This window comes from Sus scrofa, chromosome 14, assembly GCF_054392235.1.
Source record: "Sus scrofa isolate SSC_HxYL_T2T_F1_AM1 chromosome 14, Sscrofa_HxYL_maternal_Yorkshire_Landrace_v2.0, whole genome shotgun sequence".
NCBI lineage: Eukaryota > Metazoa > Chordata > Mammalia > Artiodactyla > Suidae > Sus > Sus scrofa.
The window spans coordinates 40357821-40373667 of record NC_139396.1 but is presented as its reverse complement, the minus strand read 5'-3'; the positions used below and the strand labels follow the sequence as shown (position 1 = coordinate 40373667).

At 33.6% G+C, this 15847-nt stretch overlaps 1 long non-coding RNA gene across 1 annotated transcript in view; it reads left to right on the top strand.

The window, feature by feature from the left end:
- Positions 1-15022, top strand: part of LOC110256736 (uncharacterized) — a 111424-nt gene extending 96402 nt beyond the window's left edge. The window contains exon 3 of the long non-coding RNA XR_002338653.2: positions 13297-15022. This is a non-coding gene — a long non-coding RNA (uncharacterized LOC110256736). The remainder of the gene's footprint in view (positions 1-13296) is intronic.
- Positions 15023-15847: the final 825 nt, after the last annotated feature.

The window sequence follows — 15847 nt, the reverse complement described above, 5'->3', positions numbered from 1 at the left end:
CAGATTTCATTTTCTCATAATACCAGGGGGGAATTTAACAATAATTATATTTATGCTGGGGGACACATTTTTATAAGTTTCTTAAAGCAAATAAAGGCACAACACCTGTCACAGATGAAAAGGGCAGAAAGCTGTGCTAGAGAATGACATTTGATGGTGAGAAATCTGAGCAGATTCTTAGCCATATGTCATATTAGGAAAGAAGGAAGCATGTTTTTGTGTGATCTGAATGAAGGAAGAATATTCTTTTTGCAGTGTATGGAGTTAAAAGCATTTCATTTCATGGATGTCAAACTGGCTTTAATGCCTAACATGTCTCAGATGCTAAGATTAACAGATGCATCTAGATAGTTGACAGTGTTTTACAAGAGCAGAGCAATCCCAGATGAGAGACTGAGATTTGTTTTTAATATTAGACAACTTATCCTGGACAAATATATTTTCAAAATACAACTTCTAAGTTCTCAAAGTAAGAGAAATGACATCATTATTTTTTCCTGGAGTTATAGATAACATAGGTAGTTTGTTTTGGATCTGATTAAATCATGAGCTTTATGAAAAAAATGATCTAATAAGCAACAGAAGCTTAGGTATTTAAGGAATGATAGCGTTGTGAATTTTGTGGAGTGCTTTATATTGATGTCTTTCATATACTTTGAAACAGTATTCAGCTAAGACAATATTCTGTAAAACTGCAATATTATTGGTTGTGATTTTTAAAAAACTACCAGAATAAATAGAACAGGGCATAGAAGGAGGAAGTCAGTGATTTAGTCATGATCTTCTATCAACAGCTATGCAGGCCATTTCTACTTTGGCAAAGTGAGTCATCAAAGCTTAATATCCAACTCTGATTGTGAAAAGTAGACATTGCTGTATCTTCGGGTTTGTTTGCCTGCCTGAGCTCACACAGCAAACTATACTATTGACATTATTCAAAGTGACTGATATTCATGGCTGAGTTAGGTGCAACAGACTACAATGGATAGATTTCATATTAGGTCCCTTTTGTTGTGTTAACAGGTTTATTTGCATCATCTTATTGAATTTTCACAGAGCTTCGTAGATAGGCACCCACATTAAGCCTATACTTATGGAAGCTTATAGCCTCATAAATTTAAGAGGCCCTGGGTTTGGAGTTACTTGATTTCAATACCCTACTCTTACCTCTATCTATGGTTGATGGTGATGCTGTTTTCAAGGAAAGCATATCCTGAGGTTGACAGGGAGCTGAAGCACTCTAAGGAGAGCCTGCCATTAGGCTTCTCTGTGGTTTGGGAAAGACAATTTTTAGGCTATTTAGCAACCATCTCTTACCATAATCTTGAGAAATTACATAGTGACAGTGAGATGATAGTTAGATAATAAATATATTAAAATAAAAAAGGAAAAAGATATGTTTGGGGTTGACCTTTGTCCCCCCCCCCAAGTTTATCTCTACCTTGATCCTCAGAATGTGACCTTATTTGGACACATAGCCAGTGCAGAGGTAAGTTGTTAAGCGTCTGAAGAGAAAATCATCCCGGCCCTGGTTCTAATGGCCGGTGTGTCCTTATGAGGGAAAGGAGAGGGCGTTTGAACACAGAGAGACCCAGGGGAGAGGCCACTTGAGGATGGAAGCAGAGATTGGATTATGCTGCCATAAGATAAAATATGGTGAGAGGCACTGGAACTTGAAAGAGGCAAGAAAGGATTCTCTCCAAGCGTTTCTGAGGGGGCATGGCCCTGCTGGCGGCTTGAATTCAGACTTCTGGTCCCAGAACTATGGGAGAATAAATGTCTGTTTTTTTTAAGCCACTCAGTTTGTAGTCATTGGTTATGATAGCCTAAGGAAACTAATATATCATATAAATTACTTTATCCCATACAATTTTGGGAATGTTCTAATATAACAATGAAAAAATGACATAAGAAAAATGTGTTACTTTTGATGAAGCCATAAAAATAGGTTATTTTTTAAATGACCTTATGAATACACAGCTGTCTAAAAAATAAAAACACAATGGTTTTTAAAAATATAACATTAATTTAACAAGCAGTTACAATATGATTCATACTGATGGATAATACGTTCCTAAAGTGAACGTATCACTTTTAGCTTAGATAGATAGATGGATTAAAGAAGATATAACCAACACATTTACCAAACTTGTTTATTCTATATATGTTTCTGTGTGTGTATTTGTGTGTGCACATGCACGCATACAGGTGTATATATGTGTGTATGTATAAATATGAAAGATAGGTATATAATCCACTAGGACAAGTTTTTTGATTTTGCAGGTTAGATCTTATTTAAGCAATAGTCATTGATTTTTAGTTGGCTTATTCTATCAGCTATTAAATGAGTTGGGTTGAGGGCTTTTTTATGATTATAGAGTTGTCCATTTCTCCTTTTGTTCTTTTTTCTTTACATATTTTGGAAGGTAAAGTATTACATATGGAAAGTTACTGTGATATTGTCCAACATATTTGAATGTTTTATTCCTATGAAAAATGTTTCTTTTTGCCTCATTTTTTATTGCCTTAGGGCCTCTTTGGCTGACACTAAAACAGTTAACATTGCTTTCTTTTGGCTAATGCTTTACAAGTTTTCTTCACCATTCTTTGTTGAATTCTGTGTTTACTTATCTTTAAGTGACAAATATAAGCTTCATATAGTTGCTTTATATTTTTTAATCCAGCCTGAAAATCCTTTTATTATTTTATTTCCCTCTTTTAACTTTTCAATGATCTATTCTTTATTTTTATTGATTACTATAGACAGTACCAGTTCCTCAATAAAATTATTTTTACCTTTTATCAAAATATGAAAATATTGTTGAACAGTTAAAACTGTGGGCTTCCTTCTGCTCTGTGAATTACTGTTTTAATGCACTTTAAGGAATATTTAAAAATTTTTAAGATATTACTGTTCAATCAATATGTATTTAGTACGTATACAGATTTACACATATATTAGCACTTTAACTTACTTTATAATTGTGTACTATTTTCTGAGATCATCATTATACCTGAAGAACTACCTTTTATCTATACTTTAGTAATCTTCAAAAATTTTGATATTTAATGCTTTCACTCTTTTTTTTTTTTCTTTAATGGCCACACCTGAAACATGGAAGTTCCCAGTGTAGGGGTCAAATCAGAGCTGCACCTAAGGCCTACACCACAGCCAGGGTAACACTGGATCCAAGCCATTCGCTTTCTGTTTTTCTAAAAATAATGTTTATTTTATGTTTATGTTTGAAAGATAATTTCACTAAGTATAAACCTAGGCTGAAACATATTTTCTTTTAGCATTTTAACTGCCATTTTGTAATGGTCAGTTTGATAATTACTGAGAAATCCTTTGAAAGTAATGTATTTTTTTCCCTCTGTCCTCTTTCATTATTTCTTTTAAAAATTTTGAACAACTAGATGTGCCTAGATGTGGATAATATCCACTTGGAAAAAGTAATGGCAGGTTCTAAAAATAAAGAACCTGATTAGGTGCTGATTTTATTTATGATGTCAGAAGAAATGGAAGAATAACTTTCAAAAAGAATGAATTGTATAAAATAAAAATTACAGTAATAATGAATTGTCTTTTCTAAAAGGGTATATTTTACAAGTTTTTGTATGAAAAAAATAGATACTGAGAAGAATATTAAAACTTGGAAGGAAATAAAAGCAGGTATGCAGGGAAAATTATAGGAAATCTTTTACTTTCTGCTCCCTTGTTTTTAACAGGAATATTCATCTAAATGCAGGAAACCTCTACTTCCTTCTCTACCAAAATATCTCTTGATTAGATAAATCTAAATTATAGCTATTCTGTTTTTCAATATCTAGTATATACAAGTATGAGAATTTTTTTCCTTATGTAATATCAAAGTGATTTTTTGTAGAAGTATAGTTAATTTACAGTGTTTAATTTTACAGCAAAGTGATTCTGTTAACATATATACATATATATAGTTTCTTTCATATCTTTTCCCCTCATAGTTTACTACAAGATATTGAGATAGTTCCCTTTGTTATTCCAGTAGTCCCTGTTGGTTATCTTTTATTTTACATATAGTGGTTCATATCTGCTAATCTGAAACATCAATTTATTCTTTTCCTACTTTCCCCTTTGTTTTCTGTCAGTTGTTTGATAACCTTCAGTTTGTTTTCTGTGTCTATGAATCTATTTCTGTTTTGTAAATAAGTTAATCTGTATCATATTTTAGATTCCACATATAATTGGTATCACACGGCATTTATCTTGAGATATAATTTTGAGGTAGCAAATCCAGGAATTCATGATGGCTTGGATGTGGGGAATAAAGAGAGAGAAGAATCAAAGACTAAACTAATGCTTTCTGATTTGGCCAATGAGGTAGATGGTGGCTCCATTTACTAAGGTGAAGAAAACTGGTGTAGGAAAACACATTTGAGGTAGGAAGTAATGATTACTTTTTTGAATATGATCATTTTTCCATATGTGATATATACAAGTAGCATTTTGGTCAATTATAATCTAAATGCATGCCCTTTCCTTGGGAAATAAGTGGAATCATCTGACTGACCTTTTAAATAACAGCCTGGTATTTTAAATAACTGAATTAGTTGTGGGCATCCAGGTCAGGTTATAGAAGAAGGAGCGAAGAACTCATGACTAAGCACTCCAGAATTTAGAGAATGAAGTAGGGAAGTTACTCTAATTATCCAGTTAGGAGAAAAAGAAGGAGTCACAGGAACTAAAGAGGGAGTGGTTCAAGAACACAGGTGTGTACAACTTTGAACACAAAGAAAGGAGTGTGTAGATTAGACTCCTCAAGTGCCTACTAAGAATCAGAGCCCTGGAGACCATCTACAGCTCTCCCAGCGGAGTTCCAGGAATGCAGTAGGACAGGAAAGCAGGTACTGGGTTTAAGAATAAAAGTGGGGTAAACTTCAAGCTCTTTGAAAATAGTTATTTTGTAAAAATATAGAAAAATGAAACAGTGTGTGCATCAACAGAGAACTTGTTTGTAAGCTGATATTCTACTATAGAGAGTAAGAGATCTTGACAGTTTAGGAGTGAAAATGTGTAATTTAAGGTTTTTAAGTCTTTGAGTCCACAGCACAAATGGAGAAACTTATATGTGATAAGGAAAGACCCATAGGCTCATTGGAGTTCTCACTGTGATTCACTGTGATTGGCTGAAAAGAAGATAGGTCTAGTTGTACATTAGATGATGGAAAATAAGAGCATTAAGAGGTGAAGACTTTGCATTGCTTAAAAAAATAAAAGACAAGTTCAGAAGCTAAAGTAATACATGAGAAGACAGGGTGGTACATGAAAATAATGAGAAATAGTCATCATAGAGTCAGAGCAGATGTCCAAGAGTGAAGCAGCATGGTTACTAGGCAGGGTTGGGTGCCCATGGGAATGGTGGTCATTAACATACGCTGAGGCTATTTTGTTCAGTATGTGATTTCTTCCCCAGCCAAGTTTTCTGCACATGGGCAAGTTAAGACCGTCCAGGATTCTACCTAACAGATTATCCCTTTTTTTAGTTAAAGTGGGAAATATTGAAATATTTTTGAAGAGGAGGAAGCTATAATAGAGTGATTTGGTCAAAACAAAAAATGACCTGAGGCATAGTGAAGTAAATTTGGAAAGAAGGGGCAGAGGGGGGGAATGAAATGGTAGAAGATATTTAGAATGAGCCATAGGGAAATAATGCTTAACCTAGGAAACCTTGGCTCCTGGTGGAACTGAGAAAAACTGACAAGAAGTATTAGTATTTATTAATTCAATGAATATTTATGGAGTAACTTCAAAGGGCAGTTATCAATATATAGCAAACCAAACAGAGTATCCCTTGCTGTGATGGAGCTGATGTTCTAATGGGAAGTAGCAGAAGAGAATTAATTACAGAGTGTATATGATGAGAGTTCTCTGGACAAAAATGATATACAGTGTTGTTTTACAAACCTGATCCAGGGAAAACTATTAAAGTTATACTTCAACAGGACTCGGAGGTGTCAGGTTTGTGGTAGGAGATAGAGTGGGGAGAAGTTGGGCACTGGATTGTGGAGGACTTGTGAGCTATGGCCAAGTCTTTAATATTTACTTTGAGAAAGTAGGAAACCACTGCGGTTTTGAGCATGAGGGGAAGTTTATCAGAAGGGCATTTTAGATGTGGAATTCTGGTTGCTCTGCTGAGAACTCAATATCACTAAATAGAGCAGAATCAGGAAGATTAATTTTAAAGGTTGTTGAATTAATTCATACAAAAGTTGATGGTTTCGACTAGTGAGATCATACAACAGACAGTCAGAACTTAGAAAAGGTTGGTTTCTTCATGGGTTTTGAAGGTAGACTATACAATATCACTTGGTGCTGAATTGCAGGTGAGGCAGAACAGAAACAAAATAATGCAGAAGACCTTTCTGTGTGGGTAAATATGGTTTCCTGTTAAAAGGATAAAATGGTATCACTCCATACTAAAATAGGATTGACAGAGAAGAGCAGGTTTGGTTTATGGGTTGGGAATGAGGAGTTTGGTTTCAGAATCTACCTAGAATTGTCCAGTAGGCAGGTAAGTGTATGAGTGTACACTGGAGTTATAATTTGAAAGTAAATAGCAGGTAGTGATATTTTTATCCATGAGACTGGTTGACAAGGATTGGCTTAAGGTGAAAGAGATCTACTAAGTAGTTCCTCTTTCTTCTATTATTCCTTCCATTTCTCTCCTTTCCTTCTTATTCTTAGCTCATTTATTTATTTTTTTGACCATTTAAAAAATTTTACTGGAATGTAGTTGACTTACAAAGTTGTGCTAATTTCACCTGTATAGCAATATAAAACAGTTATACATATATCCATTCCCTTTCAGATTCTTTTCCCACATAGATTATTATACAGTACTGAGTAAATTCCCCTGTGCTATACAGTATGTCCTTGTTACCCATCTATTTTATATATAGTAGTGTTTAGTGTGTGTATATCAATCCCAACCCCTAATTTATGCCCTGCCCATTGGTTTCAATATCTCATTTATTTTTAAAAGGACAATCTTGGTAATTTTAAAAAGACACTCTTTGGAGTTTCTAAGGTTCTAGTAGTCATCACTTCATTTAATATAGTTTGTATTTAAAACCTCTTTTTAAGCATTTCTCTAATATGTGTTAATAAAGATCAATGACTCACTTAGGCATTTGCAATGTTTTGGCATGGCCTTAAAAGTGATTACTGCAGTTCTGTTAAATGGGATTTATTTTGCATGTGGCAGCAACTTGAATTTAGGGAAGAATCCTTAGAAGGGTAAATTTAATATGGTACTGTTGCATAATTTTTGAATGGCTAAAGATACACAATAGCTTGCATTACAAAGAGAAGTGTTCTAACTGGGAGTTTTTATCAGATAAAAATATAAATTCACAATCTACCAAAAATATAAAAGAGTCGATTGAGCTATATATAATTTTGAGTTGCTGTTAAAATTTTCCAAAGCTCCATTAAGCTGGAAACACTGTATCTGAAATAGTAGAGAAGCCAATTTCTATACTTTGTATCTTTATATGATATATTTTTTTAATTTGGACTACTTTAACAGATATTGAAGCTAATTTTTGAAGAAATATTCTGATTTGCTCATTATTCTTCCCAACTCACAAAGGAATATGTAACAAACTTCCGTAAAATCTTGCTAAGAGCGAAATACATCCCACATATTAATGGGAATGCAACTCTGGAAATCCAGTTATTAGAAATAATAATGTCTCAGGGGAACTAAGAAGCCCTTGGCTGTGTGTTGAGCATCAGAATATCTCAAGGCCATAATGTCGCCTCGCTACTGAAATAATATACTTATTCTAAAATACTCTTTCTTAGAGGAATGTGAACTATATGTAAATTTCTGCTCAAATTTTATTTAAAAAACTATTAGCTTTTTCTCTACCCATAGATTCCAATGGTCCATATAATAAACAACTTAAATTAAGGTGATTAATAAGAAAAGTATTATTTATGATTAAAAATATTTTCATAGATAACTTCATAAACACTGATTATATATTTATACATTCATATATATGCATTTATGTATTACAAATATGTATATAATACAAGTTTGTTGAAGTTCATATTTACACTTCTCATGTATACTACTCCCTAGATATAATATATATATGTGCTACAAAGGTGTTAGGTTTAGAAATAGAAGAAGTTTTAAAATTCTAATTCCTACCATATTCCTAGATTTTTGAATTCGTGTAAATAATTTTATTCTTTGAGATTCCCTTATCTGTAAAATAGAGTTAGAATTAAAATTGTATTTCTGCATATTTAAAACTGTTATAAAGATAAATTTTGGTTTTAAAGTACTACTGAATATGCTTTTACATATAAAATTATTTCTGAGTAAATGTCTAGAAAATATTATCACAATAATAATTTCTGAATAGATCAAAAAGTTAAAATGATCCAATAAATATTGAATATTGAGCATAGCATTGATTATACGAGGTAATGAGGATTGAATGGAAAATATTCTGGTATCATGAAAATCACATTCTGGTGAGTTGGGACAAATAATAAGAAATGTACCATATATTACAAATGATAGATCATTTGAAGAAAAAAATATGTTTTTTGGCCACACCCACAGCATATGGAAGTTCCCAGGCCACAGATCAAATCCACAGCTGTGACTTACACCATAGGTGCAGCAATGCCAAATCCTTAACCCACTATGCTGCCCAGAGACCGAACCCACACTGCAGCAAAGACAATGCCAGATCCTATGCCACAGTGGGAAATCTTGAAGAAAAAAAATTAACATGAGTAGAAAAATGGTGTGTCTGGAGAGTTAAATTTTAAATGAAATGGTCAGTATCACTGGGAAGATAACATTGGAATAATGACTTGAAAATTCAAAGAAAACTATAACATTGGAATAATGACTTTAAATTTTGAAGAAAACTATAAGGACATTGGAGGAATAACATTCCAGAAAAGGGAAACCTCAATGTAAAAGTGTGGGAACATAGTGGATGCCTCAGGGAAATTAAAAAAAAAATTATCAGTGAACAATAAATAAAGAACATAAAAATTTTGGAAATTCAGCTAAAGCTGTGATAAGAAGAAAATGTATAGCATTGAAAACTTATATTTAAAAAGATTAAAAATCTCAAATCAGTAATCTAAGCTGCAATTTAAGAAACCACAGAAGGAAGAACAAATTAAACCCAAAGCAAGTAAAACAAAATAAATACTTTAGATAAAAGAAATCAATGAAATTGAAAACCAAACACATTAGGGAATAATCAGTGAAAACAATACCTGCTTTTTGAGATCAATAAAATTGATCATCTCTTACCAGATCATGAAAAATGAAAGAAGATGTAATTTAACAATATCAGAAACAAATTAGGAAACACCATTAACTGACTTTTCAAACATTAAAAGTATAAAAATGAACACCAAAAACACTTGTGCCCATCACTTTGGCAAATTAGACAAAATGAAGAATTCCTTGAAAGCACAAACTACAAAGTTCACTCAAAAAGAAATAGATACCTGAACAATTATCTATTAAAGACCTAAATTTGTGATAAAAATTCTTCCATGAAAGAAATTTTCAGTTCAGATTGTTTCACTGTTGAAATCTAACAAATGTTTTTAAAAGAAATATACCCATTATTCAAATATAATTGCCATATCAAATTGGTATACTTTTCTTCAGAAAACAGAAGAGAGGGAACACTTCCCAAGTCTTTTATGAGGCAGGACTCTCCTAATACACCATAATCAAGTAAGATTTATTCCATGGATATGGGATGGTTCAGTGTCCACAGATCATATCAAGGTGATACACCACATTAACATAATAAAGGATACAAGTCATATGATATCTCAATATATGTAGAAAAGTATTTGAAAAAATGAAATATTTATTAATAATTTTAAAAAATGCTCAACCAGTTAGGTACAGAAAAATTTTACCTCAACATAATAAAGACCATATACAATAAGCCCACTCCTAACATCATATTCAACACTGAAAAGTTTTATATCTAAGATCAGGAACAAGACAAAGATGCCCAGTTTACCACTGTATTTAACTTGGTATTGAAAGTTGTAGCCACAGTAACTAGCAAGAAAAAGAAAGAAATACATTAAAATTGGAAAGAAAAAAGTGTAATTTTCCCCATTTGCAGTCGGTATGATATTATATATAGACTACTCCACCAAAAAACTATTATAACTAATCAGTGAATTTAGTAAAGCTGCATGATACAAAATCACTATACAAACATATGTTGCAATTCTATACATAAATAACAAACTATGAGAGAAAGAAACAATCCTGTTTAATTATATCAAAAATAATAAAATATCCAGGATTAACTTAACCAAGGAGGAAAAAGTTAATGCATTCTGAAAACTACAAGCATTAATTAAAGAAATTAAAAAGGACACAAATAAATGGAAAGGTAGTCTGTGTTCATGGATTGGAGGAATGTTATTAAGATGTCCATACTACCCAAAGCAATCTGTGGATTTAGACAATCCATCTCAAAATTCAAATAGCATTCTTTACAGAAATCAGACACCATCCTAAAATGTGCGCAGAAACACAGAAGTTTCTGAGTAGCCAAAGATACCATAAGAAAGTTAAACAAAGCTGGAGGCATCATGCTTTTTCTGAATACAAACTATATTACAACACAATAGTAATCAAAACAGCATGGTATTGCCATAAAAATAGATACCTAGAACAATGAATCAAAATAGCCCATTAAAACAAGCACAGCTATATGGCCAATTAATTTACAACAAAGTAGCCAAGAATATAGAGTAGGAAAGGAGAGTCTCTTCAAGAGATGGTGTTGGACAAATAGCCACATGCAAAACAATGAAGCCAGATCCCTATCTTACACTGTATACAAAAATCAAGTCAAAATGAACTAGACTTGAATGTAAGATCAGACACAAACCAGATCATCTCTAACCAGATCATGAAAAATGAACAAAGATGCAATTTAACAATATTAGAAATTGTTAGGAGAAATTGCTAGGAGAAAACATGAGGAATAAGGTCCCTGACATCAGTCTTAGCAATGATTTTTACATTTTGCACTAAGAGCAAAGACATAAAAACAAAAAAGTAAGCAAGTAAGACAATGTGAAACTAAAAATCTTCTGCAGAAGTTCCAGTCATGGCTCAGTGGTTAATGAATCCGACTAAGAACCATGAGGTTGTGGGTTCGTTCCCTGGCCTTGCTCAGTGGGTTAAGGATCTGGCATTGCTGTGACCTGTGGTGTATGTTGCAGACACAGCTCGGATCCTGCATTGATGTAGCTCCGGCGTAGGCCAGCAGCTATAGATATGATTAGACCCCTAGCCTGGGAACCTCCATATATGGTGGAAGTGGCCCTAGAAAAGGCAAAAAGAGAAAAATAAAAATGGAAATAAAAAAATAAAAACCTTCTGTAAAGAAAAGTAAACCATCAACAAAATGAAAAGACTATAGAATGGGAGATAATACCTGTGAACCCTGAATCTGATATAGGGTTCATAGCCAAAATATAGCGATACAATTTAATACTGAAAAAAAACAGCCTAGCTAAAAATGGGCAGAGAAATTGAATAGATATTTTTCAATGTGGTCATACAAGTGGCCAACCAGTACCTGAAAAGATGTTCAACTTCACTAATCATCAGGGGAATGCAAATCAATACCATCTCAAGCCATCATCTCATACTTTAGAAAGACAAATACCCTATGATATCACTTATATCTGGAACCTAATATATGGCACAAATGAACCTTTCCACAGAAAATAAAATCATGGACTTGGAGAATAGGCTTGTGGTTGCCAAGGGGGAGGGGGAGGAAGTGGGATGGATCAGGTGCTTCGGGTTTATAGATGTAGACTATTGCCTTTGAAATGGATTAACAATGAGATCCTGCTGTGTAGCACTGGGAACTATGCCTGGTCACTTAGGATGGAGCATAATAATGTGAGAAAAAAGAATGTATACATGTATGTACAACTGGGTTACCATGCTGTACAGTAGAAAATTGATAGAACACTGTAAACCAGCAATAATGGAAAAAGATAAAAATCATATAAAAAATTAATAAAAAGCCAATAGATAACAAATGTTGGTAAGGATGTGGAGAAAAGGGTAGTTTTTGCACTTTTCGTGGGAATGTAAACTGGCGAAGCCTCTATGGAAAACAGTACGGAGGTTCCTCAAAATATTAAAAATAGAGTTACTATATGATCTAGCAGTTCTACTCCTGAGTATTTGTTTGAAAGAACAAAAGTACTATTTTGAAGGGACATCTACACTCTTATGTTTATTGAAACATTATTTAAAATACCTAAGACCTGAAAAAAAAAACCTAATTGTCCATCTATGGATGAATGCTTCAAGAAAATGTGTGTGTGTATGCAATGGAATATTATTCCACCATAAAAAGGAAATTCTGACATTTTTGACAAGAGGAATTGAGGGCATTATGTTAAGTAAATAATTCAGGCAAAGAAAATCGAATAATGTAATGTTGAATCTATAGTCACTGAGCTTATAGAAACAGAGAACAAATCAGTGCTTGTCAGAGTTGAGGGGTATGGGAAACACGTGAAGGTGGTCAAAAGTTGCAAATGTCTAGTTATAAGAAAAAAAGTTTCAAGCATGTAATATAGAGTTTGGTGACTCTAGTAAACAATATTGTATTTTTGAAAGTTACTGTAGAGTAGGTCTTAACAATTCTCATCAAACAAAACGTGTGTAAGCATGTGAGAAATTATCATGCTAAATGGTCAGTCAATGAAACACCAATGACAAATGCTATCACTTACATGTGGAATCTAAAAAAAAGGACACAATGAACTTCTTTGTAGAACAGATACTGACTCACAGACTTTGAAGAACTTATGGTTTCCAAATGAGACAGATTGGGAGGTAGGGGGATGCACTGAAGTTTGGGATGGAAATGCTATAAAATTTGGTTGTGAATATTGTTGTACAACTAAAAATGTAATAAAATTCATAGAGTAATTGAAAAAAAGTAAAAAAATAAAAGGCAAATTGAAAGACTGATACTCACTTGAACAGATGCTTCAAAATAGACATATTAAAGCCACAACTTATATGGTTTTATTGGTCCCATGACAAGGAGCTGCAGCTTGCCTCTAGGATCTGAGAGCTGTCTCCATTGAGAAACTGAAGCTTTCAACCTACAAACATAAGGAAATGATTTTTGCTAATAACCTGGATGATCACGGAAGCAGATCTTTCCTCACTTGAGTCTCTAACTTGTCTGCAGGTCTAACTATACCTAGATTACAGCCCAGTGAGACTCCGAAACAGAGGAACCAGCTATACAGTACGCCAGGACCTCTGACCTACAGAGGCTGTGAGTTAATAAATATATATTGGCTTAAGCTAATAAATGTGTAGTCATTTGTTATGTACAGATAGAAAATGAGTATAGTTTTTATCTCAGTTTCTTTGAATGTAAAATGGAGAGAGTACTATTTAGTTCACAGTAGGGTTTTATAAAGTATATATTCATTTACATTATATTTTTTAATTTGTATACTTTTATTTTTCCATATCTGAATTTAATTTCTTCTAGGACCCCTCATTCCTTTGGGTATTAGGAATGTAAATTCAGTTACTTCTCCATTTTTCTCTGGTATATTGGTTTTGTATCTAATTACTAGGGAAGGTAGAGAGTCGCAAAGACCTTGCGCTCACAGGTGCTTATCTGGTTTATGATCAGTGCATGAGATATGCCTTCTTACATTCAATCAAAGTGGTGTTTTGCAATAGCATCTTTTGAAAAATGGATTTGTAAATTAACTTTCTTTCTGAACAAACGTAACCTGGTGCTTTCCTTTGCAGTCCATTCAGCAATAATGCTACTTTAGCTGTTTGTGCTGGATAAGTGCAATTCTGAATAAGTCTGTGTAGTTCTGGACTCTCCATTTATAGAGATGCATTTAAAAGCCATTGTCCCAGAAGGCATTGTTTTGCACTTTCTCAGGAAAAAGAATAAAATGGATAACAGAAAGTCTACTCTGCTTTGTTAGAAAATTGCGCAAAGTATTGATCCTTTATTCTACTCTTGGACAGTCTTAATAGTCAATGTAATAGTGCAATTCCAAGAAAATCCATTTATCAAATATATACACTTCTTTTTTCCTCTGCTCCTTTAAAAAACTTAACTCTCTCGTTTCAAGCTAGTCTAGCACAACTGTACACTGTCATTGGTATTTTTATTTTTTAATTTAAAACATTGTCCTTACCTATTAACAGGTTGTACACTATAAAAAGTTATTATTGATTTATGAATTGGGCATGCAATGCAACCAACTGTTAATGAGGAAAAATACACTTAATGTTACATTTAAAATTTGTGAAATGGGGAATTCCTACTGTGACTTAGTGGTTTAGGAACCCAGCATAGTACCCATGAGGATGCTGGTTCAATCCCTAGCCTTACTCAGCGGGTTAGGGATCGGTGTTACTGCAAGCTGCAGCATAGGTTGCAGATGTGGCTCAGATCCAGTGTTACTGTGGTTGTGGTATACACCTCAGCTACAGCTCCAATTTGACCCTTAGTTCAGAAACTCCCATATGCTACAGGTGTGGCCATAAAAGGAAAAATAAATGTGTGAAATATAAGCAAAGAAAATATTATCTTTCTTTCTCTGAAACTCCTATTTAGTAGACTACAGAAAACCACCAGTGTTTTTTGGACCACTCTTGCAGAAAGCTACCCATGGGAAAGAACATGAAACTCTCACTTGTATTCTTTGGTTCCTGAAGCATGATTTGTATATGTGGCAGGTAGTATATTGGAGCACCCATTTCTGTCTCTGCATATATGTGAAACAGAAAGGCTGAAAACAGTATTTTTTAATTCTCCCTTTCCTCATTTCTTACCTACTAAAACCATTCTAAGTAAAACTAGGTTTTTTAAAGTCGAGGCTTTTTTATTGCCAGAGGAATTATGTGTGAATTTCCAGGGCCTATTGAAAGAAAAATCTTCACCCAGCTGATGAGTAGCTGAGCATCATTAAAAACAGTAAGAAAAGTTATAATCTCCCTGTGTCCTATAGCAACTGGTGTGAAGGGCAAATCTGCATCTTAAAAGATGTCAAGGGTTGTTGGATGGGGACAGAGGACAAGGCCAAGAGCTTCTTACAGCAGAAACAGCAGAGGAAACAATGTTATCACCATGTTCTAAGGCTCCTCCCCTTTCCAGGGACAACATAACCCCCTGGCATCCAGTCCTTTCCACAGAAATGGGCAAGGGCCCCAAGACTGACTCATTCCGGATGTCTCAACGTCCATGGGTGTAGGTCAGGTACTCATGTTGGATTTAATTTCACTTAAAAATCTTAGAACATGGTTATGTTTCTTTGCTGTGAGTTCTATAAAATAAATTCTCATCTGACTCTATGTCAGACACCTTAAAAGAAGCATACAAGTGAAGATATCAAGATTGAAAGAAGCAATGTAGAACATTTCAATAAGAAAAAGGTGCTTTGGCTGGTAATATGGGATTCCTTAGTAATAAGGTTGGAATATTCAGTTTTTCTCAATAATAAATTATTCTTAATTCTCTGAAACTTTTGAAAGCATGACATTCAGGGATATGAATGTGTTAAAAGTTTATGACAACTGAATTTTTATGTGATTACACATTCTACAAAATAATAATCTTCGATGCTTGGCCAGATGTAACCTTAAAAGGATTTCAGGATTACATAAGTTATATAGATGGTACAAAGATTTATTTTTATTTTTCACAGGTACCAAACAGGTACTTCTTTTAGGAAACAAGTGAATAGTTCCTGGTAAAGCTC